The sequence below is a fragment of the Neoarius graeffei genome, chromosome 5 (assembly GCF_027579695.1).
Source record: "Neoarius graeffei isolate fNeoGra1 chromosome 5, fNeoGra1.pri, whole genome shotgun sequence".
Lineage (NCBI taxonomy): Eukaryota > Metazoa > Chordata > Actinopteri > Siluriformes > Ariidae > Neoarius > Neoarius graeffei.
This window is the reverse complement of record NC_083573.1, coordinates 100,915,330-100,941,539: the sequence shown is the minus strand read 5'-3', so window position 1 is coordinate 100,941,539 and position 26,210 is coordinate 100,915,330. Positions and strand designations below refer to the sequence as shown.

The 26,210-nt window shown below is 44.2% G+C and overlaps 1 protein-coding gene across 10 annotated transcripts in view; it reads right to left on the bottom strand.

Annotated features, from left to right (window-relative positions):
• LOC132887154 (NLR family CARD domain-containing protein 3-like) overlaps nucleotides 1-26,210 on the bottom strand; it is a 143,915-nt gene that overhangs the window by 27,896 nt on the left and 89,809 nt on the right. The window lies entirely within an intron of this gene.

Sequence of the window (26,210 nt, the reverse complement as noted above, 5' to 3'; positions counted from 1 at the left end):
CATCTATTCTTTTCAAAATGCTCACATCATTTGCTGGAATGTGTACTGCTGAACCAGCACACTCTTTCTGGATCTTTTGATCCATCTGTGAATATGAATGTATGGCATGGAAAATCTCATCTCATTATCTCTAGCCGCTTTATCCTTCTACAGGGTCGCAGGCAAGCTGGAGCCTATCCCAGCTGACTACGGGCGAAAGGCGGGGTACACCCTGGACAAGTCGCCAGGTCATCACAGGGCTGACACATAGACACAGACAACCATTCACACCTACGGTCAATTTAGAGTCACCAGTTAACCTAACCTGCATGTCTTTGGACTGTGGGGGAAACCGGAGCACCCGGAGGAAACCCACGCGGACACGGGGAGAACATGCAAACTCCACACAGAAAGGCCCTCGCCGGCCCCGGGGCTCGAACCCAGGACCTTCTTGCTGTGAGGCGACAGCGCTAACCACTACACCACCGTGCCGCCGGCATGGAAAATGTAACTCTAAATAATTCTGCACTATGGCTTCTACTGTCGCCTCTTTTGGTTTCTTTTTAATTTCTAAGTGAATGCCCAGGTCTACAGAAGGTAATGGGAAAAACCATGGCTGAATAGAGGATAAAGGTACAACAGAAGTGTACTGCAACTGATGTAGCCCTAAACTCTCTGCTTTAGCATCACCTATCCACCCAAAGCTTCTAAAGTTGGACTTGTTATGCTCCCAACAGTCATTTAAAATATTTTTGGCTGGATGATCAGCAGATTGCCCTCTAAGGTTAACCCAGTATGTTAACATAAGTTGCATTCTTCTAATCCTTAGCGGCATCTCACCCTTTCCATCCTGCATTGCAGGTACAGGGGATGTTTTAAAGGATCCACTACAGATCCTCAAAGCCTGAGCTTGCAGTACATCTAAGACCTTTATGTTAGATTCAGCTGAAGACATATATGCTATGCAGACATAATCAAAGACAGACCTCATAAGTGCCCAGTATACATTAAGCAAAGCTGCTCTGCTGGCTCCCCAGGACTGTCCTGATAAACAGCGAAGGATGTTAATAACCTTTTTACACTTGTTTCCTACCTTACTCATGTGTACTTTCCATGTTAACTTTTCGTCAAACCATACCCCAAGAAATCGGATAGCTTTGACTTGCTCAAGAGGATATTCATAAAGTTTTAAAGAAAAAGGAGTGGTTTTGCGCCTTCTTGAAAAACATATATTACTTGAGTCTTTGACACTGATAGCCTAAAACCCCATTTATTTGCCCACTTTTCCACTTTCTTTATTGCTACTTGCATTTTTGTTTTGACGTGAAATATTACGTCCTCTGACCCATAATGCTCCATCATCTGCATATAAGGATTTGCCTATACCTTGCTCTATGTTTAAAAAGATGTCATTAATCATGATATTAAACAATAATGGGCTACACACACTACCTTGTGGTGTACCATTCTCCACTGTATACATTTCAGAATACTCTGTACCTACTTTTACCTATATCTTCCTGTCAAATAGAAAATCCAAAATCCAGTTGTATGCCTTACCACCTATTCCCATGGACTCTAACTTTAATTAGCAGACCCTCCTTCCAGAGCATGTCATAGGCTTTTTCTATGTCAAATAGGGCTGCACGATATATCGAAAATCTATCGTTATCGCAAAATCAAGGCTTGCAATAGACATATCGCAAAAAATACTTAAATTTCGATATACGCCATAATTATTACCATAAATATCACCAATTATTACCATAATAATCTGTGCCATTTGAACATTTTGAATGTCAACAGCTGGTTCGGGAAAAGACCGCCCCCTCGGAAGTAATTGCAATGCATGGCCTACTGGTTTAATAGAGAGTGAAGTCGTGATGGCTGAAGGTGGTAGCGAGCCAAGCTTGTGCGAGGAACTGGTGCCAAAACGAAAAGGCACATCTTTTGATTTGGAAGTATTTTGGTTTCAAGAGAGACGACGTGTTGCAAGCACAGGTATTTTGCAAAACATGTAATACAATGGTAGTAACCACCAGAGGAAACACTACGAACCTCTATAGTCACCTACAGCACAAACACAAACCATTGTATGAAGAGGTTCACGCTAGCAATAGTAGCGAACAAGCAGGCGGTACGCCAAGTTTAACACCTAAAATTAAAATAAGTTCAATTGAGCAGAGCTTTGCAGCCATCACCCCTTATGAAAAACATTCTAAGCGTCATAAGGAAATAACGGGGGGCATTGCACGCTATTTAACAAAGGACATGATCCCTATGAGTGCAGTAAGCGGAGCTGGTTTTGTGGACATGATTGGGATACTTGACCGAAGGTATCTCATTCCCTCGCGGAACTACTTTTCTCAAGTTGCCATCCCACAAATGTACGACACGTGTCGAAAATCGGTTATGCTTGAATTAAGTGGAGTTGACTACTTCGCGAGTACCACAGACCTATGGTCAAGTCGTAATACAGAGCCCTACATGAGTTTCACGGTCCATTTCCTCACACAAGATTTTGAGCTCAAAACACGGTGCATGGAGACTATGTACTTCCCAGATGCACACACTGGGGAAAATATAGCGCTCGGATTGCGTGAAGTATTAGCCAGTTGGAATTTACGCGAAGATCAACAAGTGTGTGTATAACCACCGATAACGGAGCCAACATAGTGAAGGCCACGGAATTGAACAGCTGGCTTAGACTTCAGTGTTTCGGCCACAGGCTGCACCTGGCCATCGGTAAGTAACCTAGCTCTAACTGCTTGTTTCTATGCATATACTGTATTGTTTTGTGAAAAGGGTAGGCCCCTACAAGAAAGAAAGTAACAAACTAATTTTTCAATATTAAGAATTTTTATTGCATTGCACATTGTACAGTTGTATAGCAGCCTATAGTGTAGTAATTCACATGGAATGCCTCGCTGTTTACGGAGGCTTTGGTCCAGTATCAGTGCGTATCCTATTGTAGGCCTACCACAAGAATTAATACCGTTTATTTTTGTCTCTACAATTTAACATCCCTCCAGCTCGTAGCTCAAATTTTATTCTCTCTGGTTCCAATTCGAGTAGCTGTAACATTACGGAGGCTCCCCCTACTGTCATTTACTAGTTAGTGTTTAAGCATCGTCTTGTTCAAATCATTGACGATTGTGGAGGCACGGCATATTCTGTTATCTACGCACTATGCACACATACTATGGCTAGTTTCTACCGTTATTTCGATTCTATATTCATTGCAGAATTACCAAATCACACTTAAGGTGTGTTTAGTGTCTATTTTAATAATTAAATTAGTGATTTTACTTGTAGGGACTAGGGAATGATGTAGGGTTATTTTTTTGGGTTTTTTAAACTGTTAATCATTCATGTTGCCTACGTTTTTTTTCTTCTGCCTTCTCTTTAGAAAACGCAGTAAAAGATGATGGCCGCATTGCTCGAGCAACTGGACTTTGCAAAAAGATAGCGAGTCATTTTTCCCATAGCTGGAAAATGAAAATGGCTCTGAAAAGGGCACAGCAGGAGCACAACCTCCCAGAACACACTCTCATCACAGAATGCCCCACAAGGTGGGGGTCCAGGCAAAAGATGATAGAGTCCTTGAGCAGCACCGGGCTTTATCAGACGTCCTCTCAGAAGACAGAAAGTCCAGGCATTTGGTTCCAACCTGGCAGGACCTGGATGTGCTCGAATCTGTGAATCAGGCATTACAGCCTCTTGAAGAATTCACAGATGCACTCTCAGGTGAAAGTTATGTAAGTGTTTCGTATGTGAAACCAGTTCTTCATCTGCTGAAGACATCCGTTCTGGCCGAGAAACAAGAAGACTCTGAATTAACAAGATCCATTAAAATAAAAATTCTGAACTACATGATCTGTAAATACGATGACTCTGCAACCCAGGAACTTCTGGATATGGCATGCTTCATGGATCCAAGATTCAAAGCAAACTATATACACAGCGACAAAGTTTCACACAGAAAGACAAGAGTTATGGCAGAAATGCAAACAACAACATTGAAGGTGCTTTATATTCTTCATTACACATGCTTATTGCATAATGTTGAAACATGGCATATGACCAATATGTAGTGGGGGACTTTTTTCACTCTGTATTTTCTGTATTGTAGGAAGGACAGCTGTCTGATACTGGGGCCCAGAATGTGGATCCACCTTGCACCACTTCAAAGAAAGCAAGAAAATCACTGGGCAGTTTCTTCAAAAAGGCCCCAATCCCCGTTTCACCTTCTGCACAACTGGAACAAGCCATAGAAGCTGAGCTGAACAGCTACTTGCTGTCTCCTACCATAGACAGTGAGGCAGACCCCCTAGCCTGGTGGAGACTACACATGGTGAACTTCCCACAGCTAAGTAAACTGGCCAGAAAGTATCTCTGCATACCTGCAAGCAGTTCACCTTCAGAAAGACTGTTTAGCACATCAGGGAATATTGTGACATGCGAACGCACATGCTTAAAGCCAAGCAAGGTGAACATGCTTGTTTTCCTTGCCAAAAACCTGCCTTAACGTAAGTGCACACGCGCACACACCCACACACAATTTGTTCTTATAGTATTACAGTTGGTAATCCATGTTGTGGCTGATTTCCCGTTGCACTAGCCAAGAATTCACCATTTATATATTATTTTTATTGATATTTTATGTTTTTTGTTTAATGTAATTTCATGTAATGTAATTTCATTTGAATGCTTTAAGCTGTTTTCAGGTTTTTGTTTATTGTTGAACATTCATGGATTTGTGGACATAATTGTAGGTGTAGCCACGTTTTTCCAAATAAAAATAATGGAAACAATGCATTCATTTTTTAATGGCATAGCAGGTACAGTGCAGGATGGTGATTAAAAAATATTTTTTGTTAAAAATTTACATATCGCAAGTCATATCGCAATCGCAGTAATCAGTAATGTTATCGCATATCGCAATTTTTTCCAATATCGTGCAGCCCTAATGTCAAAGAATACTGCTATTACTATCGCCTTATTGGTCTGAGCCTTCCTAATGTCAGACTCTAAACATAAGACTGAATCCATTGTGTTACAGCCTTTACGGAAACCACTCTGATAGGGAGAGAAGAGTCCTTTACTTTCCATATGGTAGGTTATTCTTTCTGTGACTCTCCTCTCCATAACTTTGCCTAGTTGTGATGTTAACGCTATAGGCCTATAACTACCAGGATCAGAGGGTTCTTTCCCTGGCTTAAGTACAGGAACTATTATTGAATGCTTCCACATTGATGGAAGATGCCCAGAATCCCATATGCTGTTAAATAATCTCAGTACTATCCTTAGTGTATCGTCTGTCATATTTGCTAACATTTTGTAGCATACCATGTCTTTCCCTGGAGTAGTCTGTTTGGCAGATATGGCTTTCCTCAACTCAAACATAGTAAGAGGCAGATCCAATGGGTTTTCTGAGCTTTCCTTCCTTATTAAGACATTTATTGGGTGCTTTCTTAAAATGTTGCCTCTAACTGCCCTAGCCTCTTTAGTTAGGTTTTCAGAGCTGTGCACCTTCCTAAATGTTTGTGCTAAAAGTTCAGCTTTTTCCAGATTATTAATGGCTACTATTTCCACTATTCAAGACTGGTAACTCATGATTCCTTCTAATCCCTCCCATTCTTATCATGCCCCATACATCAGACAGCTTCACAGTCCTTCCTATATTATTACAGTATTCCCTCCAAAAGGTACGCTTTCTTGCTTTAATTGTTTTCCGAACAGCTGCCTGAGCTCTCTTATATTCAAAGCATGTTGAGAATGACACTTTTTAAGATCCTTAAAAGCTTATTTCTTGCCTTGACTGCTTTACTGCAATCCTTATTCCACCATGGAACATTCTTACTTCTCCCATTTCCTTTAACTTTAGGTATAGATTCCTCAGCTGATATTATTTCATCAACCAACACACTATTAAATTCATTAACATCTATTTCTTTCACCTCCCTTAGCTTAAGGCATCTTAATGCACAAAATACTTGAAAGTTTTCCCAGTTTGCATTTTCCATCTTGGTGTTTTTAATCTTTTCACAGCACATTTCTAATCCTATTTTAGTTAATACTGGATAATGATCACTACCAGTTGTAGTTAGGGCCCGAGCCCTATGGGCGAAGGCCCTATTGTTCTTGTAAGAGTTCACTCTTATTATTCTTCCGTCTTCTTCTTTATTTTTCTCCGCTGTTGGGCCATTTTCGGGGTGCTTGCCATGGGCGAAAACGCACGAAATTTGGCACCAGTTCCGAGAATTGCCACCGCTACTCAGAACCAAAAGCCCAAACTTGGCCGGGGCTCAGGGCCTCTATAGCACCCCCTAAGTCGTTGTGATTTTGGTCTCCCGCATTAAGGTGCCTGGTTGCCATGTAGTTTGTAGTAGTGGCATGCCATTTGGTACGCGTATGTATCTCACTAAGCCGGACAAAAATGTAATGCCAATGCATTAGCCCTGCCCAACAGGAAGTGAGGTAATTTCACTTTTGTGCGAAATGCATGGGCACGAAGACGGCGCAACTCCTCCTAGACCGTTCATAGGAATGTCACCATAATTGATACACATCATCTACAGACATGGCTGACAAAAGTTACTAAATACGTTTCACGTAGCATAAACCGTTCAGAAGTTATACATCAATCAATTTTCGATGCAAAATTTTACATGCTTAAAAATTCATAAATCTTCTGATTGCTCAAAACGGCTCATACTTCACACGCAAATCACTCATTGGGCTTCTGACGTTACCCAATTTCTGTGATATTTCGCCACTGGGGGTGCTATTTTTGGGCAAAAAATCCAATCTTTCCTCAAATTTGGTCAAACTTCACGGCCACCCTCTTACTACCTCCTATGTCATGTATACCACATTTTGGGAATTTTCGTCCATGGGGGGCGCTGTTTTTGGCCGACGCAATTGCTCCAAAACGGGTTTTTGGTAAATAATTCCATAATGCTTTTCCTTCACACCACTACCTTGTGATAGTACGTTGCTGTTGTAGACACTTATTTTTCCACCTCATAATCGCTCATGTACAGCATAGCGCCACCTACTGACATGGGAAAAACCAAAAAATTTATTCTTCAAAAATCTATATCTCCTCTTCTATTTACTCAATTGTCATCAAACTTCATACGCAAACTCTTCATAGCTCACCTCACATATACGCCAAATTTTGTGCACTTTCGCCACTGGGGGCGCTATTTTTGGGCAAAAAATCCAATCTTTCCTCAAATTTGGTCAAACTCCACGGCCACCCTCATACTACCTCCCATGTCATGTATACCATATTTTGGGAATTTTCGTCCATGGGGGGCGCTGTTTCTGGCCAACGCAGTTGCTCCAAAACGGGTTTTTGGTAAATAATTCCATAATGCTTTTCCTTCACACCACTACCTTGTGATAGTACGTTGCTGTTGTAGACACTTATTTTTCCACCTCATAATCGCTCATGTACAGCATAGCGCCACCTACTGACATGGGAAAAACCAAAAAATTTATTCTTCAAAAATCTATATCTCATCTTCTATTTACTCAATTGTCATCAAACTTCATACGCCAACTCTTCATAGCTCACCTGACATATACGCCAAATTTTGTGCACTTTCGCCCCTGGGGGTGCTGGTTATGGCAAAAATGATATTGCAGCTTCTGATTTGTCAAACTTGGCAAGCAAACTCTTTACAAGACCCTTATTGGGGCGCTTGCCATGGTCGACAATGCACGAAATTTGGCTCCTTTTTCTTAGACTGCCACCGCTACTGAGAACCAGAAGCCCAGATCCAGGCGGGCCTCAGGGCCTCTATAGCGCCCCCCGAGCACCGTACAGTGCGAGACCCTATTGTTGCCATGTGTCCAATTCTGTGCTTTGTCGCCATTGTGGGAGTAATGTCTCTTGCCGAAGAAGCTGTGGAAGGTATTTCGTGGGGACGCATCCCCCCGCCCCCCTTGGCCGCTGGCGCGAGGGCCCGTCGAGGCCGCTTGCGGCTTTAATTTTCTTTACTACCTTCCATGAACTAGTACCTGCTAGCTTGCTAGATAAGAATGTCGATTCTGTGTTGCTGATACCGCTGTATCGTGTACCCTCCCCATTGTTGATGCATACCAAACATTTATTATCAATAAACTCTTCAATTATATAACCCTTTGAGTCTGTGTGATCACTGCACCAAAGCAGATGGTGTGAATTAAAATCTCCACACCAAACCATATTACCTTGTACTGGCTCCAAAATGTTTTCCAGGATATTTTCATCTAGCTTCCCACAAAGATTATAATAGTTCACTATATTCACTGGGCCTCTTTTAGTCCATACCATAGCTGATTCCATTTTGGATAAAAGTTGCAACTCCTCCTCCTCTACCATTTCCTCTATCCCTTCTAATTGCAGTATATCCCTTAATGATAAAATCTAATTCAGGCTTCAACCAAGTTTCCTGCACACAAATTGTTAGGTTTTTCCTTTAATTTATCAGTGTACTTCTTGAATTCTTGACCATTAGTAATCAAGCTTCTGGCATTCCACTGTAATATTATTAACAGCATTAAACTAATCATAGCTTGACATAACTTGAGAAGATTGACTATCCGTGTTTAGATTATCTTTGGTTGTCTCTCAGAGTAACCCTTTGATACCCAGATACTTTTCAGCTGACCTCACAATTATCTTTATCCTTTCCGTTCGACTCTGAGCTGAACAATTAATAATCTCTGCCATAAAGAGCACAAAGTCACTCTTATTGATAGCTAGACCATCCCTTTCCAACTTTTTACACCCCTCACAGTTATTAGTGGACTTGTCATTATTGACTTCTCTACGTTCATTTTGTTTTAGTAACGGTGAGATTCTAGGGACTTTCTTTGCGGCTTCTGAATAGCTAATACCTTGGGAAGCTTTAACTTTCTGCACCTCTTTAGCTCGCTTGCTAAACTCGCAACCTTGATAGGCTGCACTGTGTTCACCACCGCAGTTACAGCATCGTTTGTAATCTTTGTCACAGTTCTCGTACTTTTTTCGCTCCGCCTACTTAAGCGAGTAGGACGTTTCTTTGCTTTGCTCCTGCTTGATCTTTATTTTACTTTTTCACTTAATTTCCACTATTCATTTTATTTTTCACCTTTACAAGATAAGTTAGCTTTTAAAACAAAATGCCAGGGGGCAAAAAAATCCAGAAGATCCTGCAGAAAATGCACAGAACTAGAACAGAGGATTTCTATCCTGGAATCAAAGATTGATGCCCTGCCAAAGACGGACGAACTAAGAGCGACATCTCACGAAAGGAGTACAGAAACAGTGGCTGAGAATGCAGAGATTGCACTCCGACAGGCCGATGGCATTGCAGATCGAGTGGATGAATACATCGATCTAACAGAGCAAAATGTGAGTACAGAAAACTGGTACAAGATGGGTGGCAGGCCCAAAAATAAAAACAGAAGAGTAATTACTTCAACACCAGTTCGTTCTGATACTATGCAACCCATGCTCCACAGCCATGCTATTAATCCACAGCCCATAAGGCTTCAGAACAAATTTGAATGCCTCAGGGATGTGGAAGCAGAATTTTCAGGCGGACAAGCACATCACAGAAAGAGATCGCACCACAACCGAAGAGCTGTGGGAAGAGGCAAAAAGCAGCTCGTAACACCACCTGATCCCACACAGGGTTTCTGCAGGCTTGAACAAGTTCAATTTAAGACCTTTTTAAGACCATAACAGGTTAAATTTCAGACTTATGCCGCACAAAAAAATAAAGAAAATTGTATATGAAGAGTATATGAGACAGTCATTGGGTGTACTCATTTTTGTAATTTAAACAAACTTAAACTATCATGTTTTACCTTAGGCCACAGTGCTGCCCTGTTGTGATTGGCTCAAAACTCACGACAAGTCTGTGCTTGTCTGTTGACGGCTACAGAGGAAGTTGCGCCATTTTCTAATTTACATAGAGCAATTTAAGGTCTTTGCACTTTGCATGCTCCTTGGACAATATGCCTGCATTTTTCTGTTTTTAACAATGAGAGAAAATCTCTTGCGATGGTGATCTTGTCAAGATGGCAGCAGTTACACTTCGGTTAAACAGCAAAAAGAAACATACAATACTAGTAACAAAACAATGCTAACTGCATAGATTAAAAAAAGTGGCTATGAACAGACAACAGCACATATCATGTATCATATTACGGCAGCAACAAGGAGTAGTAACATCCATGACCTTACGCTTAAAGCTCGACAAAGGAAAAACTTGACAGCAAGCTAATTAGCATTTGTTACCGGCTACAGTCGGAACTCGGCATGTTAAAAGTGGGTCAACGTTGTAACGACATAACGTTACTGTACAATAGGGTGCATCAGTTGCCCCCTAAAAATGAAAAGTTCCTCCGATCATGACACATTTTTCTTTTTATGTTCCTTTTGGTAAGAAAACACACTAGGTGAAATATTTTGACACAATTCAAAAGTTTAATGGTGGCACCAGGAGCTCAAAGTTATGGAAAAAGCTGCTATTTTACGACTTTTATGACAAAATTTCGATCACTTTTCATGAAATATTATGGCACCTCATAGAGTATACCAAATATCTTAGATACTGTAGACAGTATGTCTAGAATGTCTAAAAATATTTGGAGGTTTATTTTAGGGTGTCACTAGCATTATCTACCAATGTTATAACCCTGGTTTTAAGCTTGCCGCTTATGCATATGCTAGCCCCTATTACATGCAAATGTTTCTCTGGGTCACAAAAAAATCAATAAATGGAGTCCAACATTGTGATTCAAACCTTACGCGAAAACATAAAATAAGTGTGTGGCAGCGGGGGCGTGGTCAAGCGCCGGTCTGTGACAGGAGGGCGGAGTCAGGGAAGGTGAGTGGCAGATCCACTACAGCTGAGAGCAATTAACCTGTGTTTGTGTCTTCCCAGTGACCGCGCCCTACTTAAGGAGGGAGAGTGAGAGCAGAGGGGCGCTTGCTTGCTGAATGTGTGTGTGTCTGAAAAGTACACCTAATTATTAGGCTGAAAAGTGTAATAATAAATCGAGCTGTCAAACCTGATCTCTGTCCTGCCGTCCTCTGTGCTCCACCCACGAACACTGAACCGCTACAGTGGTGCCGAAACCCGGGACCTGGAGCACAGCAGCCTCCCAGCCCCATGGAGTCCTCCCCGTTCGCGGAACTGATCCACGCCCTCGCCACGGCCCAGCAAAGCCAGCACCAGGCGCTACTCACCCTCCGAAAGGAGCAAGAAGAGCGGTTCGAGGCCCTGGTGTTGGCCCAACAAGAAGATCGCCAGGCGTTCCGGCACCTCCTCGCGTCGGCGGGGCCCACCAGCGCTCCTACCGCGGGCCCGTCTCCCCTCACCAAGATGGGCCCGCAGGACGACCCCGGGGCGTTCATCACGCTCTTTGAGCAAATCGCCGAAGCCTCGGGGTGGCCGATGGAGCAGCGCGCGGCGCGCCTCCTCCCCCTGCTCATGGGAGAAGCACAGCTGGCCACGCTACAGCTCCCCACCGACCGCCGGCTGGCCTACGCGGACCTCCGCCGGGCCGTCCTCCAGCGCGTGGGGCGCACTCCAGATCAGCAGCGCCAGCGCTTCCGCGCGCTGCGCTTGGAGGAAGTCGGCTGGCCGTTCGCGTTTGGCCAGCAGCTCCGGGACGCCTGCTGGCGGTGGCTGAGGGCCAACAACCGCGACGCCGAGGGAATCCTCGACCAGGTGGCGCTGGAACAGTTCATCGCGCGCTTGCCAGCAGGAACCGCGGAGTGGGTCCGGTGCCACCGCCCGGCGTCGCTGGATCAAGCAGTCGAGCTGGCGGAGGACCATTTGGCGGCTGTACCGGCGGCAGGACAACAGATGGCGGCATCTCTTCTCTCTCTCCCCCCCCCCCTCCTTCTGTGTCCCGTCCTCGCCCCATTCCCCCTCCGCGGAGGCCGGCGCCACCCCAGCCGGCCCGCCGCACCCGCGGTGCCCTCCCATTTCTCCCTTCTATGTCTGTCTCTCCCCCACCTCAGGTGAGTGAGCCCCAGATCACCAGTGCAGAGGGAAAGCCCGGGCCGGTTTGCTGGCGCTGCGGGGAGCCGGGCCACCTTCAACAGCAGTGCACGGCAATGGAAAAGGGCGCGGTGGTTCGGATCCCCGATGCGCCAGAGGCCGCCCTTGATCGGGCCGGGGCGTATCGCATACCCGTGAGTGTCCAAGGGGCTACATATCAGGCGTTGGTGGATTCGGGTTGTAATCAGACCTCAATTCGCCAAAACCTGGTTCAAAACGAGGCATTGGGGGGAGCACAAGGGGTGAAGGTGTTGTGTGTGCACGGGGATGTTCACAGCTACCCTTTGGTGTCGGTCCACATCATTTTCAGAGGGGAAAAATTTATAGTGAAGGCGGCGGTTAATCCCCGCCTTACCCACTCTTTAATTTTGGGGACTGATTGGCCGGGATTTCGGGGTTTAATGACACGCCTAATAAAGAGTGGATCCTGCCATTTAACAGGGGGAGGTCCCGGTGCCGCTTTGGCGGGAGCAGCTGTCGCAGAGCCGTCTACGTCATCTCCGCGTCAGAGTGAGGAGCCGCCGGTTCCTCCTCTCTCTATTGGGGAATCTCTCGCGGATTTCCCATTAGAACAATCGCGAGACGAGACTCTGCGACATGCTTTTGACCAAGTGAGAGTAATCGATGGTCAAACGCTCCAGCCGAACGCCACCCCGTCCTTCCCCTACTTCGCAATTATGAAGGATAGGTTGTACCGAGTGAGGCAGGACACTCAAACTAAAGAGCATGTCACGCAGCTTTTAATTCTGAAGAGCCGCCGGGAATTGGTATTCCAGGCGGCTCACTTTAATCCCATGGCTGGACACTTGGGGCAGGATAAAACACTAGCCCGAATAATGGCCCGATTCTATTGGCCGGGGATTCGCGGCAATGTCCGTAGGTAGTGCACGGCATGCCGCGAATGCCAGTTATTAAATCCAGCTGCCATTCCAAAAGTGCCTTTGCGCCCTCTTCCATTAATCGAGAGCCCGTTTGAAAGAATTGGGATAGATCTCATCGGGCCATTAGATCGGTCAGCACGAGGGTACCGCTTTATATTAGTTCTGGCGGACTATGCAACGCGATACCCGGAAGCAGTGCCTCTGCGCAATATCTCAGCACGCGGTATTGCAGAGGCGCTCTTCCGCGTCATCTCCCGAGTTGGAATCCCGAAAGAGATTCTGACTGATCAAGGCACTACGTTTATGTCACGGACACTGCGCGAACTGTATGGGTTATTGGGGATTAAGCCGATCCGCACCAGCGTGTATCACCCACAAACGGACGGTTTAGTTGAACGGTTCAACCGCACCCTCAAAATTATTATTAAAAAAATTCGTAAGTGAGGACGCACGTAATTGGGATAAGTGGCTCAAACCCTTGCTGTTCTCAGTGCGAGAGGTTCCCCAAGCCTCCACGGGGTTCTCCCCGTTCGAATTATTATATGGGCGTGAGCCGCGCGGCATCCTAGATGTGCTGCGGGAAAATTGGGAGGAGGGACCTTCACAAAGCAAGAACGAAATTCAGTACGTTATGGACCTGCGCGCAAAACTCCACACGCTCACCCACCTAACTCAGGAGAATTTGCGGCAGGCCCAGGAACGGCAAGCCCGCCTGTACAACAAGGGTACGCGCCTTAGAGTTTTCACTCCGGGAGATAAAGTACTCGTACTGCTGCCCACGTCGAGCTCCAAATTGATCGCCAAGTGGCAAGGACCCTTTGAGGTCACACGGAGAATCGGGGACGTCGACTATGAGGTGAGGCGAACGGACAGGGGTGGGGCGCTACAGATTTACCACCTCAATCTGCTTAAACTCTGGAACGAGGAGGTCCCCGTGGCATTGGTGTCGGTGGTTCCGGAGAAGGCGGAGCTGGGGCTGGAGGTTCAAAAAGGGGGATTGGCATCACATACCTCTCCGGTCCCCTGTGGAGACCACCTCTCCCCGACCCAACTCACGGAGGTCGCCCAGTTGCAGACCGAGTTTTCGGATGTGTTCTCGCCCCTGCTCGGTCGCACTAACCTCATAGAGCACCACATCGAGACGCCCCCGGGGGTGGTAGTGCGTAGCCGCCCTTACAGGCTACCCGAACACACAAAAAAAAAAGGTGGTTCGGGAAGAACTTCAGACCATGCTCGAAATGGGCATCGTCGAGGAGTCCCACAGTGACTGGAGCAGCCCGGTGGTCTTGGTACCCAAGGCCGACGGGTCGGTCCGGTTCTGTGTGGACTATAGGAAAGTCAACGCGGTGTCTAAATTTGACGTGTACCCAATGCCTCGTATTGACGAGCTGCTCGATCGACTAGGCACGGCTCGCTTTTACTCGACACTGGATTTGACGAAGGGATATTGGCAGATCCCCTTGACTCCACTATCCCAAGAAAAAACGGCCTTTTCCACACCTTTTGGGTGACACCAATTCGTCACACTTCCGTTTGGGCTGTTTGGGGCGCCCGCTACGTTTCAGCGGCTGATGGATCGGGTCCTCCGCCCCCACGCCACCTATGCGGCCGCCTATCTGGATGACATCATTATATATAGTAATGACTGGCCGAGGCACCTGGAACATCTAAGGGCCATCCTTAGGTCGCTGAGGCGAGCGGGTCTCACAGCCAACCCAAAGAAGTGTGCAATTGGGCGGGTGGAAGTACGGTATCTGGGCTTCCACTTGGGCAACGGGCAGGTGCGTCCCCAAATTAACAAGACCGCAGCGATTGCGGCCTGCCCGAGGCCCAAGACCAAAAAGGGGGTGAGACAGTTCCTGGGGCTGGCTGGCTATTATCGTAGGTTTATACCTAATTATTCGGACGTCACCAGCCCGCTGACTGATCTCACTAAAAAGGGGGCACCAGATCCGGTCCAGTGGACAGAGCAATGCCAGCGGGCTTTTTCAGAGGTAAAGGCTGCACTGTGTGGGGGGCCACTTCTACACTCCCCTGACTTTTCTCTCCCCTTTATGTTGCAGACCGATGCGTCGGACAGAGGGCTGGGGGCGGTTTTGTCCCAGGAGGTGGAGGGGGAGGACCGCCTCGTCCTGTATATAAGCAGGAAGCTGTCGGTGCGTGAGGGGCGCTACAGCACCATAGAGAAAGAGTGTCTGGCCATCAAGTGGGCGGTCCTCGCCCTCCGGTACTACCTGCTGGGGCGCCCTTTCACCCTCTGTTCGGACCACGCGCCCCTCCAGTGCCTCCACCGCATGAAAGATGCCAACGCGCGGATCACCCGTTGGTATCTGGCACTCCAACCCTTTAATTTCAAGGTGGTCCACAGGCCAGGGGCGCAGATGGTCGTGGCGGACTTCCTCTCCCGCCAAGGGGGGGGGGGGAGTCGGCTGCAGGCCGGACAGCCGCCCGGCCTGAGTCGGGCGGTGGGGGTATGGTCAAGCGCCGGTCTGTGACAGGAGGGCGGAGTCAGGGAAGGTGAGTGGCAGATCCACTACACCTGAGAGCAATTAACCTTTGTGTCTTCCCAGTGACCGCGCCCTACTTAAGGAGGGAGAGTGAGAGCCGAGGGGCGCTTGCTTGCTGAACGTGTGTGTGTCTGAAAAGTACACCTAATTATTAGGCTGAAAAGTGTAATAATAAATCGAGCTGTCAAACCTGATCTCTGTCCTGCCGTCCTCTGTGCTCCACCCATGAACACTGAACTGCTACAAAGTGTTTTTTGGCAAAAAAATGAACCTCATGGTGCCACCATTAGACTTTTGAATATGGTCAAAAAATTTTACAGGAGGTCTTTATTGGTGAAAAGGAACACCCAAACAAAAATGCATCAGATTTTATGAAAGTGAGGGCAACTGATGCACCCTACTGTACAAGCAATGCTTATTTAATGGTAACAAACTTAAGCCCTATATGTTGAAATTCCTATCTTATTCGTTCGTTAATTTATCACACAGTCTTACCTCAGTCAACTTCTTCCCTCCTTCTATGGAAATTCAATGTCTCAGACGCGGACACAAGTAGGCGGGGGATGCGTTTGATTAAGTCTCCTGATTGGCTGGTGATAGATTGGTGTCATTATAGCATGTCGGAGTGGTTCATGCCAGGCTCAAGTCCGATCCACCACTGATGAGTAGACCTGACAACGGTGACCAAAATTGAGTGATGGCATGCAATTCAGTGTTTCCCACAGACCAGGTAGCAATTTGTGGTGCTCCACTGTGCCGATGAGGGAATCGTGCATGGTGGTGTCGTGGCGGTCGGTGGAGTTGGTCATTGGGGTGTATGCAAAGCGTTTACAGCGGGCGGTGTTCAAACACAGTATTTTTCTTCAGAGTCACCTGCTGGGACTATTTTAAAGCTACAAGAAGCATTTGAGATTATTCAGTTCAATCTAAATCGGGGTGTGCGATCTGCCGATATAAAATCGTTAAGAATAAGAATGAGTAGAAGATCGCAGACGATCTGCCAAAGTGGAGAAATCGTATAGATCGCCTTGGCCAATGAGCGCAATAACTTTTTTTTTCCCTTTGGGTACAATAACTTGACGTTCTATGCTGGTTCCCGCCAACGCGGCAGACGCAAGACGTCCTTAACCTGTAGAGGGACTGAAAATCCGCGATCGCGGAAAACGGACAGAAATCGCGGAATTATGCATCTGAAACGGAATTTGTCGTCAGAAATGGAATCTACACATTCTAAGCTTGGGGAGGCTGGGACCTCCCCTGCCCGAGCTACGGGCGTCCAAAGTGGGGCTGGAGCCGCCGATGGGAAAACGAAACTAAAGCCGAGCACCGTGGCTCTTCGTCCCGAGGCACTGTAAAGTCGGGCTGGAGCCCGGGATAGAAACGAAACCTAAGCGGAGCCCCGTGGCGCGCCTCGTGGCAAATTACAGTGGTGCTTGAAAGTTTGTGAACCCTTTCGTATTTTCTATATTTCTGCATAAATATGACCTAAAACATCATCAGATTTTCACACAAGTCCTAAAAGTAGATAAAGAGAACCCAGTTAAACAAATGAAACAAAAATATTGTACTTGGTCATTTATTTATTGAGGAAAATGATCCAATATTACATATCTGTGAGTGGCAAAAGTATGTGACCCTTTGCTTTCAGTATCTGGTGTGACCCCCTTGTGCAGCAATAACTGCAACTAAACGTTTGCGGTAACTGTTGATCAGTCCTGCACACCGGCTTGGAGGAATTTTAGCCCATTCCTCCGCACAGAACAGCTTCAACTCTGGGATGTTGGTGGGTTTCCTCACATGAACTGCTCGCTTCAGGTCCTTCCACAACATTTCCATTGGATTAAGGTCAGGACTTTGACTTGGCCATTCCAAAACATTAACTTTATTCTTCTTTAACCATTCTTTGGTAGAACGACTTGTGTGCTTAGGGTCGTTGTCTTGCTGCATGACCCACCTTCTCTTGAGATTCAGTTCATGGACAGATGTCCTGACATTTTCCTTTAGAATTCGCTGGTATAATTCAGAATTCATTGTTCCATCAATGATGGCAAGCCGTCCTGGCCCAGATGCAGCAAAACAGGCCCAAAGCATGATACTACCACCACCATGTTTCACAGATGGGAGAAGGTTCTTCTGCTGGAATGCAGTGTTTTCCTTTCTCCAAACATAACACTTCTCATTTAAACCAAAAAGTTCTATTTTGGTTTCATCCGCCCACAAAACATTTTTCCAATAGCCTTCTGGCTTGTCCATGTGATCTTTAGCAAACTGCAGACGAGCAGCAATGTTGTTTTTGGACAGCAGTGGCTTTCTCCTTGCAACCCTGCCATGCACACCATTATTGTTCAGTGTTCTCCTGATGTTGGACTCATGAACATTAAGATTAGCCAATGTGAGAGAGGCCTTCAGTCGCTTAGAAGTTACCCTGGGGTCCTTTGTGACCTCGCCGACTATTACATGCCTTGCTCTTGGAGTGATCTTTGTTGGTCAACCACTCCTGGGGAGGGTAACAATGGTCTTGAATTTCCTCCATTTGTACACAATCTGTCTGACTGTGGATTGGTGGAGTCCAAACTCTTTAGAGATGGTTTTGTAACCTTTTCCAGCCTGATGAGCATCAACAACGCTTTTTCTGAGGTCCTCAGAAATCTCCTTTGTTCGTGCCATGATACACTTCCACAAACATGTGTTGTGAAGATCAGACTTTGATAGATCCCTGTTCTTTAAATAAAACAGGGTGCCCACTCACACCTGATTGTTATCCCATTGATTGAAAACACCTGACTCTAATTTCACCTTCAAATTAACTGCTAATCCTAGAGGTTCATATACTTTTGCCACTCACAGATATATAATATTGGATCATTTTCCTCAATAAATGACCAAGTGTAATATTTTTGTCTTATTTGTTTAACTGGGTTCTCTTTATCTACTTTTAGGACTTGTGTGAAAATCTGATGACGTTTTAGATCATATTTATGCAGAAATATAGAAAATTCTAAAGGGTTCACAAACTTTCAAGCACCACTGTATGTCCCGAGGCGCGGGGCTGGCGCGCCGTGCCCGCGCTGGTTCTTTGGGGAGTGGGCAGAGGTCTCTGGCTGTCAAGTTTGGGGAAGCTTCTTTAAATATAAACTACATTTCGAGCACAAGATGCTGGTGCTAGCAACATTCAAACAGCCACAATAAAGCTATGCAGAAGCTTCCCACCACCAGTCTGGACCATTTTCAAAAAGCTATTTGGTGTTTTGATACTTAAATCATTTCAAAATAACCGAAGACTGTGTGTTATTCAACATGTCATATTTTACTTTCTTTTTTTATATTCTAAGAATGCACTTTATCAGAGTGATGTTTACTTTATCAGAGTGAGGATATTCACTTTATCAGAGTGATGTTTACTTAGTGTTGTTGTCTTCACAACCAATAGTGCACTTTATCAGTGTTATCAGTGCGTTTACAATGTTTGCACATGCAAAATTGCTACTATTTCATTAAAATCTGTTCAGAAAGGTTTGTAGCCCCAAAATGCCTGTTTTTGTTTTTTTCGATGGAAGATCATGATAAAATCTCGATTTCGATTTTTTATGTTAAAAAATCGTGATATGACATTTTTGCCATATCGCCCACCCCTAAATCTAAATTATTTTAAGTTCTTTAAGAGAAGACAGCTAAAACAATTTTTACCAGAACCCTGCCTGGTTTCATTCCTCGACCCAACTTTAGATTACAGGGCAGGCCATTAGTTTGCTGGGCTTGATGTTGGTGGAAAACCTGTCTTTTTAAATTTATGAAAATTACTCACCAAAATTGAAGTTAAAGTTTAGTTTTTACCTTAGTTTTTTACCTTTTTGGTGGCAATCTTTCAATCATTCTTTAGTTGACATTCAAGGAATAAAGTGCAAAAGAACAAGCTGGAGGTTTTTATTTTAAATATTGAACTCAACACTTAACCAATACTAAAATGAAAAATAGTATAATGTAACAACAAAATAATAATAAAATATCATAATTAGATGTAAGAAACCACTTAAGGTAACACCAAGGCAACTAACAATAATGAAAAAGCATTACCCTAATTGGTGCAAAGCCTGCATGCCCTATCAGAACATTTAATTCTGCGTGGCTTCCTGAAAAAAAACTCAAGTGCCCTATCGTAAGGGAAGTCATTTAGACTGGTACCAAAATTCAAAAAAGTGCTTATTTAAGGAGTTAAAGGCATTTTTGAGACAAAGTCGGCAAACAGTCTTATTTTGTCAATTTGGGTGTGCCGAATTCAAATCTGCAATATGCCGAGCTCTGACCTCTGTTGACCTCTAGAGGTCATTGAACTTTGGGCCTGTAAACGTCTCAGCTGAACCCAGTTTCTCAGCTTTCTAAGGAATGAAATGTACTAAAATGATTAATGAAGTTAGCAAATGGCCTTCTTTGTTAAATGTTTGGGTGCTGAATTCATTTTTCATTTGTAAAACGACATATGACCTCTGATAACCTCAAGGTCATTAAACTTGGCCTAAACGGAAAACATGTCCCACAACCCTTGTTCTTGGTGATTCCACTGTAAGACATTTAAAAGGACATGGGGTGATTATTTGTTGCCTTCCAAATGCATCCATCTCTGACACCAAAGACAGCATTTTGAAACTCATGTCCGAGCATAAAACTATCAAACGTATTGTTGTGCATGTGGGAGCAAATGTTTTCAGAGAACAGCTGTTTGCCCAAGATGATTTCAGAAAACGTTTTTCTGACCTCTATAAGACTAGAATACAATCTTTTATCAGTGGCCCACTCCCTGCAAGGGGAAGCTTTGCATTTACTAGACTCTTCAATCTTAACACCTGGCTTGGAAAAACTTGTTTTTCATTTGGTATGAACTTCATAGACAATTTTAACCTTTTCTGGAATCGCAGAGAATTCTTCAAGCCAAATACCACTGAACTCAGCCGGATTGGGATCAAAGTTTTAGCTGATCACTACAGCCTCTCTCTCCAGCATGCATTCTTTTCTCAGCCAACATTGAGCAGAACTGCTGATAAGTGCTCACAGACTGACCCAGTTACAGATATCAACAATACCTCTGCAAAGTCAAAACAATTACCCATGCAAGCACAGCAGAGATGCTTCAACAAGGACACACGGCCATCTGGGGCAGACTGCCAAGGACATCAACGATCACATGGAGAATGTGAACATGTTGTTAACAATGGGCAGCCACAGATATCTGCATCGCCCATCCCTATTGAGGACCTGACCAAAGACAATCATGCCAAGGCTGCATCATCCACATCTCGACCCCATGCAAGTATCACAGAGACTGTCAGGGAGACAGTCACCACAGAGACAGTCATGGAGACACTCACAAAGACCTCAGCAAAGACCCAATCTCAGGCTCGCTCTTCTGACTTTGTTGGATTTCTTCTGACTTTGTTGGATTTCCCTAAAAGTATGCAGAGATTGCTGCCAATGGCTGCACTCTCTTTTTTTCCAGCCCAAATCATTCGCGACAAGCAGTGTACCCAGTTCATCGAAAATCAACCAACAGACTGAACTGTGTTCACCCAGGACTTTCAGCTGGCTACCAATCTTTTTCACCAACTAAAAAATACATGACATCTCCAATCCTTCCCCCTCCCAACCTCATGGAATATACAGAGAGTCTTGTATGATGTGCTGTGGGTCCCTGCATTGGGCGTAGTTTTGAAAACAAGCTGGGACCCAATATGCCTATGCCATTCTCTATTCCTGTGTTGATAAGAAATAGAAAACATGGAGTATATTTAACCAAGGTGGTAAACCAGTCTAGTCTCCTTCCTGTTTCAAAACAACATCAGAGTGCCCAAGCGGATATTATTTCTAGACTTTCTGTAAAGCTAGCTCTTCTGAATGTTAGATCACTTTCAAACAAGTCATTTTTAATTAATGATCTTATTTGCAAACACAGTCTTGATCTTTTGCTTCTAACTGAAACATGGCTGGATCAAGCAAAGAGTGCTACCACCCTTATTGAAGCAGCTCCCCCAAATTTTAATTTCATGAGTGCTACCCGAGATGGGAAAGGTGGAGGGATCGCAAATATATTCAAAGCCTCTTTTCAATGTAAACAGTCCTCACTTAGTGATTTTACATCCTTTGAACACTTATGTGCACTTGTTACATGCTCTCCTAACATATTGTTATTAACTACTTACAGGCCTCCGAGACATTCAGCCAAAGTTTTTCTGGAAGAGTTTGGTGAACTGTTGTCAGTCATTTGCTTAGAGTTTGACTGTCTTATTATATCTGGGGATTTTAACTTGCATGTAGATAATCCTGAAAACACTTATGCCAGAGAACTATTTGCACTTATTGACAACTTCAACCTAGTACAACATGTACAGGGGCCGACCCACTCTCGTGGTCATACCCTTGACCTCGTTATCGCAAAGGGTCTTACTGTTTCTACTACTGTTGTTGACCTGGCCTTATCTGATCATTTCTGTGTTTTCTCTGATGTTTCTATGTCCCCTCACATTCAGAACAGCTCAATGACTATGGGTAGGAGAGTCATAAACGACAACACGTGTTCTCTTTGAGCAAGCTCTCTCTCAGATCTCAACTAAAATGTCAGACTCTGTAGACGACTTACTGGAAATTTTCAATTTAAATATGACCCAAATTATGGATGATATTGCTCCATTCAAAATCAAGAGAGTCAATGAAAAGCAGAAAGCACCATGGAAGCAATACCCAGCTGTTAAACTGCTAAAGAGGGAATGTAGGAAGACTGAAAGAAAATGGCGCAAATCTAAACTTCACATCCATTATCAAATCCATAAAGAGATGCTTTGTAAATATAATTATGAAATTGGTAAAGCAAGACAGTCTTTCTTCTCCAACATCATCAACAGGAATATGAACAATGCCCATGTGCTATTTTCAACAGTAGAGAAGCTAACTAATCCCTCACCACAATTAGCACCTGAACTTCTCTCAGTTAATAAATGCAATGAGTTTGCATCCTTCTTCAAAGGTAAAATTGATAAAATACGGCAGAATATTGCTCATAATATTTCTCAGTGGGCGGCACGGTGGTGTAGTGGTTAGCGCTGTCGCCTCACAGCAAGAAGGTCCTGGGTTCGAGCCCCGGGGCCGGCGAGGGCCTTTCTGTGCGGAGTTTGCATGTTCTCCCCGTGTCCGCGTGGGTTTCCTCCGGGTGCTCCGGTTTCCCCCACAGTCCAAAGACATGCAGGTTAGGTTAACTGGTGACTCTAAATTGACCGTAGGTGTGAATGTGAGTGTGAATGGTTGTCTGTGTCTATGTGTCAGCCCTGTGATGACCTGGCGACTTGTCCAGGGTGTACCCCGCCTTTCGCCCGTAGTCAGCTGGGATAGGCTCCAGCTTGCCTGCGACCCTGTAGAAGGATAAAGCGGCTAGAGATAATGAGATGAGATGAGATGAGATATTTCTCAGTTGCAAATAACTGAAAAGCTGCAATCACCAGTGACACAGACAGACAATTTCAACACAATGTCAGAATTGTTTGATTGATTACGAAACTCTTGAAAAAACTGTACAAAATCTCAGTTCCTCAACATCTGAATTGGACATTCTGCCCACCAACTATTTTAAGTCTGTTCTTCACCTTATAATTACAGATGTGCTTCAGATCATAAATACATCCCTAGAGACTGGCATTTTTCCTGCGTCCCTGAAAAAAGCCGTTGTAAAGCCCCTACTTAAACAGAATAATCTGGATGCTTCAGTATTGAACAACTACAGGCCAATATCAAATCTACCATTCATCGGGAAAATCCTTGAAAAAATTGTCTTCAATCAATTAACTGCCTTCTTGATATCAAACAGCTGTTTTGATAACTTTCAGTCAGGATTTCGTGCCAATCACAGCACTGAAACAGCACTGATTAAAGTTATAAATGACATACGTCTTAATACTGATGCAGGCAAAACATCGGTCCTGGTGTTACTGAACCTCAGTGCAGCTTTTGATACTGTTGATCACAACATACTGCTATATTGACTTGAACACTGGGTTGGGTTGACTGGGAAAGTTATCAATTGGTTAAAATCATACTTAAAAGATAGAAGCTTCTTTGTTACCATGGGAAATTGTACCTCAACATCAATGTCCTTGACCTGTGGTGTCCCCCAGGGGTCGATCCTTGGACCATTACTATTCAAACTTTATATGCTCCCACTTGGACAAATTATCAAGAACAACTCAATTTTGTATCACTGCTATGCAGATGACACCCAAATTTATTTTGCTCTATCACCTAATGATTATGCCCCCCTTGAATGTCTCTACCAGTGTATCGACCAAATCAACAACTGGATGTCACAAACATATCTGTGAAGAATCTCAGTCATCCAGGTACATAGTAATCTGTGGTTGGTTGAAGAGAGCAACTGGACTTGCTTGAAGATACTTGAAAACATTTCGTTTAGGATGAGAGGCGAAACGTTTTCAAGAATCTTCAAGCAAGTCCAGTTGCTCTCTTCAACCAACCACAGATTGGGTGTCACAAAATTTTCTTCAGCTGAACACAGATAAAACAGAAGTAATTCTATTTGGGAAAAAAGATGAAAGACTCAGGATTACCACTATTCTTGACACAAAGGGGATTAAAACAAAAGATATGGTTAAAAATCTTGGTGTTTTCATTGACAGCGAGCTAAACTTTGACAGTCACATGAAAGCAATCACGAAATTGGCATTTTATCACCTAAAAAACATTTCCAAACTAAGAGGACTTACCGGTATGTCAAAAAATGATCTGGAAAAACTGATACATGCCTTCATCTCTAGTAGGGTTGACTACTGCAATGGCCTTTTCACAGGCCTGCCAAAAAAGACCATCAAACGACTTCAGCTGGTTCAAAATGCAGCGGCTAGGGTTCTCACACGAACAAAAAGAACGGAGCACATTACTCCAATTCTAAGGTCCTTTCGCTGGCTTCCAGTAAGCTACAGAATTGACTTTAAAGCATTGCTGCTGGTGTACAAATCTCTAAATGGTACAGGGCCCAATTACCTCTCTGATATGTTGCAGCAGCCTAACCCAATCAGATCTACCAGATCGCAGCAGCAAAATTTACTGGTAAAACCTGTTGTTAAAACAAAGTGTGGTGAAGCAGCTTTTAGCTACTATGCAGTACAGCTATGGAACCAACTCTCAGAGGACATCAAAAATGCTCCTGCTGTTGGCAGCTTCAAATCTAGACTAAAGACCAAGCTGTTTTCAGATGCTTTCTGCTAACTGATAAATATCATCATCTTTACATGTTTTAAACTTTACTTAACTTTTACAGCAGTGGCGTGCACAGATAGACACGAGGTGGTGCTCAAGCACCTGCCCCTCTGCCCTCTGCCCAAAAAAGTGCCCTTTTGAATTTTTTTTTTAACAGTTTACTGAGGCCAAGGTCTACATGATCTTTTAGAAAAGCCGCGGCATTAAAAGCGTGTGTGAAAATAATGTCCCGATGTGTGCCCCCTCCGCACACACACCGGACCTCTGTCTCTCTTGCTCTGTCACGTGAACAAGCGTGCAGTGCATTCAATGTGAGGTTGCAGCAGCATAGCGTCCTGGAAGCCACGACCTTGTCGTAGCGCAGACAACACATTGGGCAGTCAGTCAGCTCTTCCCCTGCCCCACCAGCCAGGTAACACATGAATCGAGTGAAAATGTATTGTTTGCCCTCTAAGCCCAAGCTGTAATTATTTTGTTGTGAAGTAGCCCGTCGCATACAGAAACAACTGCACATAAGTATTATATTTTTTGCTAGACCATTTTCAGATTTAGGAAAACAAAAATGTCTTTTTCTACTTTGTTCAACTAGAGATTCCTGGCAAAGTCAAAAAGCCTTGATGTAATAAATTAAGTGGTTGTTTTACACCTTTAAAAACTAAAACGGGTCAGTGGCGACCCGAACACAAGAGGAGGGTTAAATCTCAGACTTTTATAATAAGGTGTTCCACATGCGCAAAAAAGTGCCCTTTTTCCCCCCAGAGCACTTGCCCCCCAAAATGTCTGTGCACGCCACTGTTTTACAGTCTCTGCATGTTTTAAACTTTACTTAACTTTTATTCTGCTGTTTTTACTGAACTTTTACTTCATTTTATTATTTTATTTCTACTATTGTTTCTTTTTTCTCTTCTTCCCCCTTTATTTTATGTAATTTTATTTTCTATTGTTTACTGTTTTGCTTTTACCTCTGTAAAGCACATTGAACTGCCACTGTGTATGAAATGCGCTATATAAATAAACTTGCCTTGCCTTGTGTTCTCCACCACATTTGCTACATCTCATCTTGCCCTTACATACAGCTGCTACATGCCCAAACCTTTGGCATTTATAACACCGGAGTGGTGGTGGGATGTATAGTTTAACACCGTATAACACATGAATCCAACAAACACTTTATCCGGTAGTTCCTTCTCTTCAAATGTAATCATTACAGACAGGCTGTCACAGATTCCACCATTTCTCTTCATCTTAAGACGCTTAATTGCATTCACTTTAACTTTTTTCTTTCAGCATTTCTGCAGTTATATCAGTTGGAATTCCTGTAATGACACCTCTGGTGAGCTTTTGATCATTAGCCCTTGAACACTGTACAGACTTTCCATTGATCTTTTGTACCTTTAAAGCTTTCTCATATTGCTCGGCATTATTACACAATACTAACAACTGTCCATTCTGCAAAACCTTTGTACTCCTTATCTCTCCCATTTCCTTGTTTAAACCCTTCGTGAGTTGGATTGGATTCCACTCTTTAAAAGTGGTAT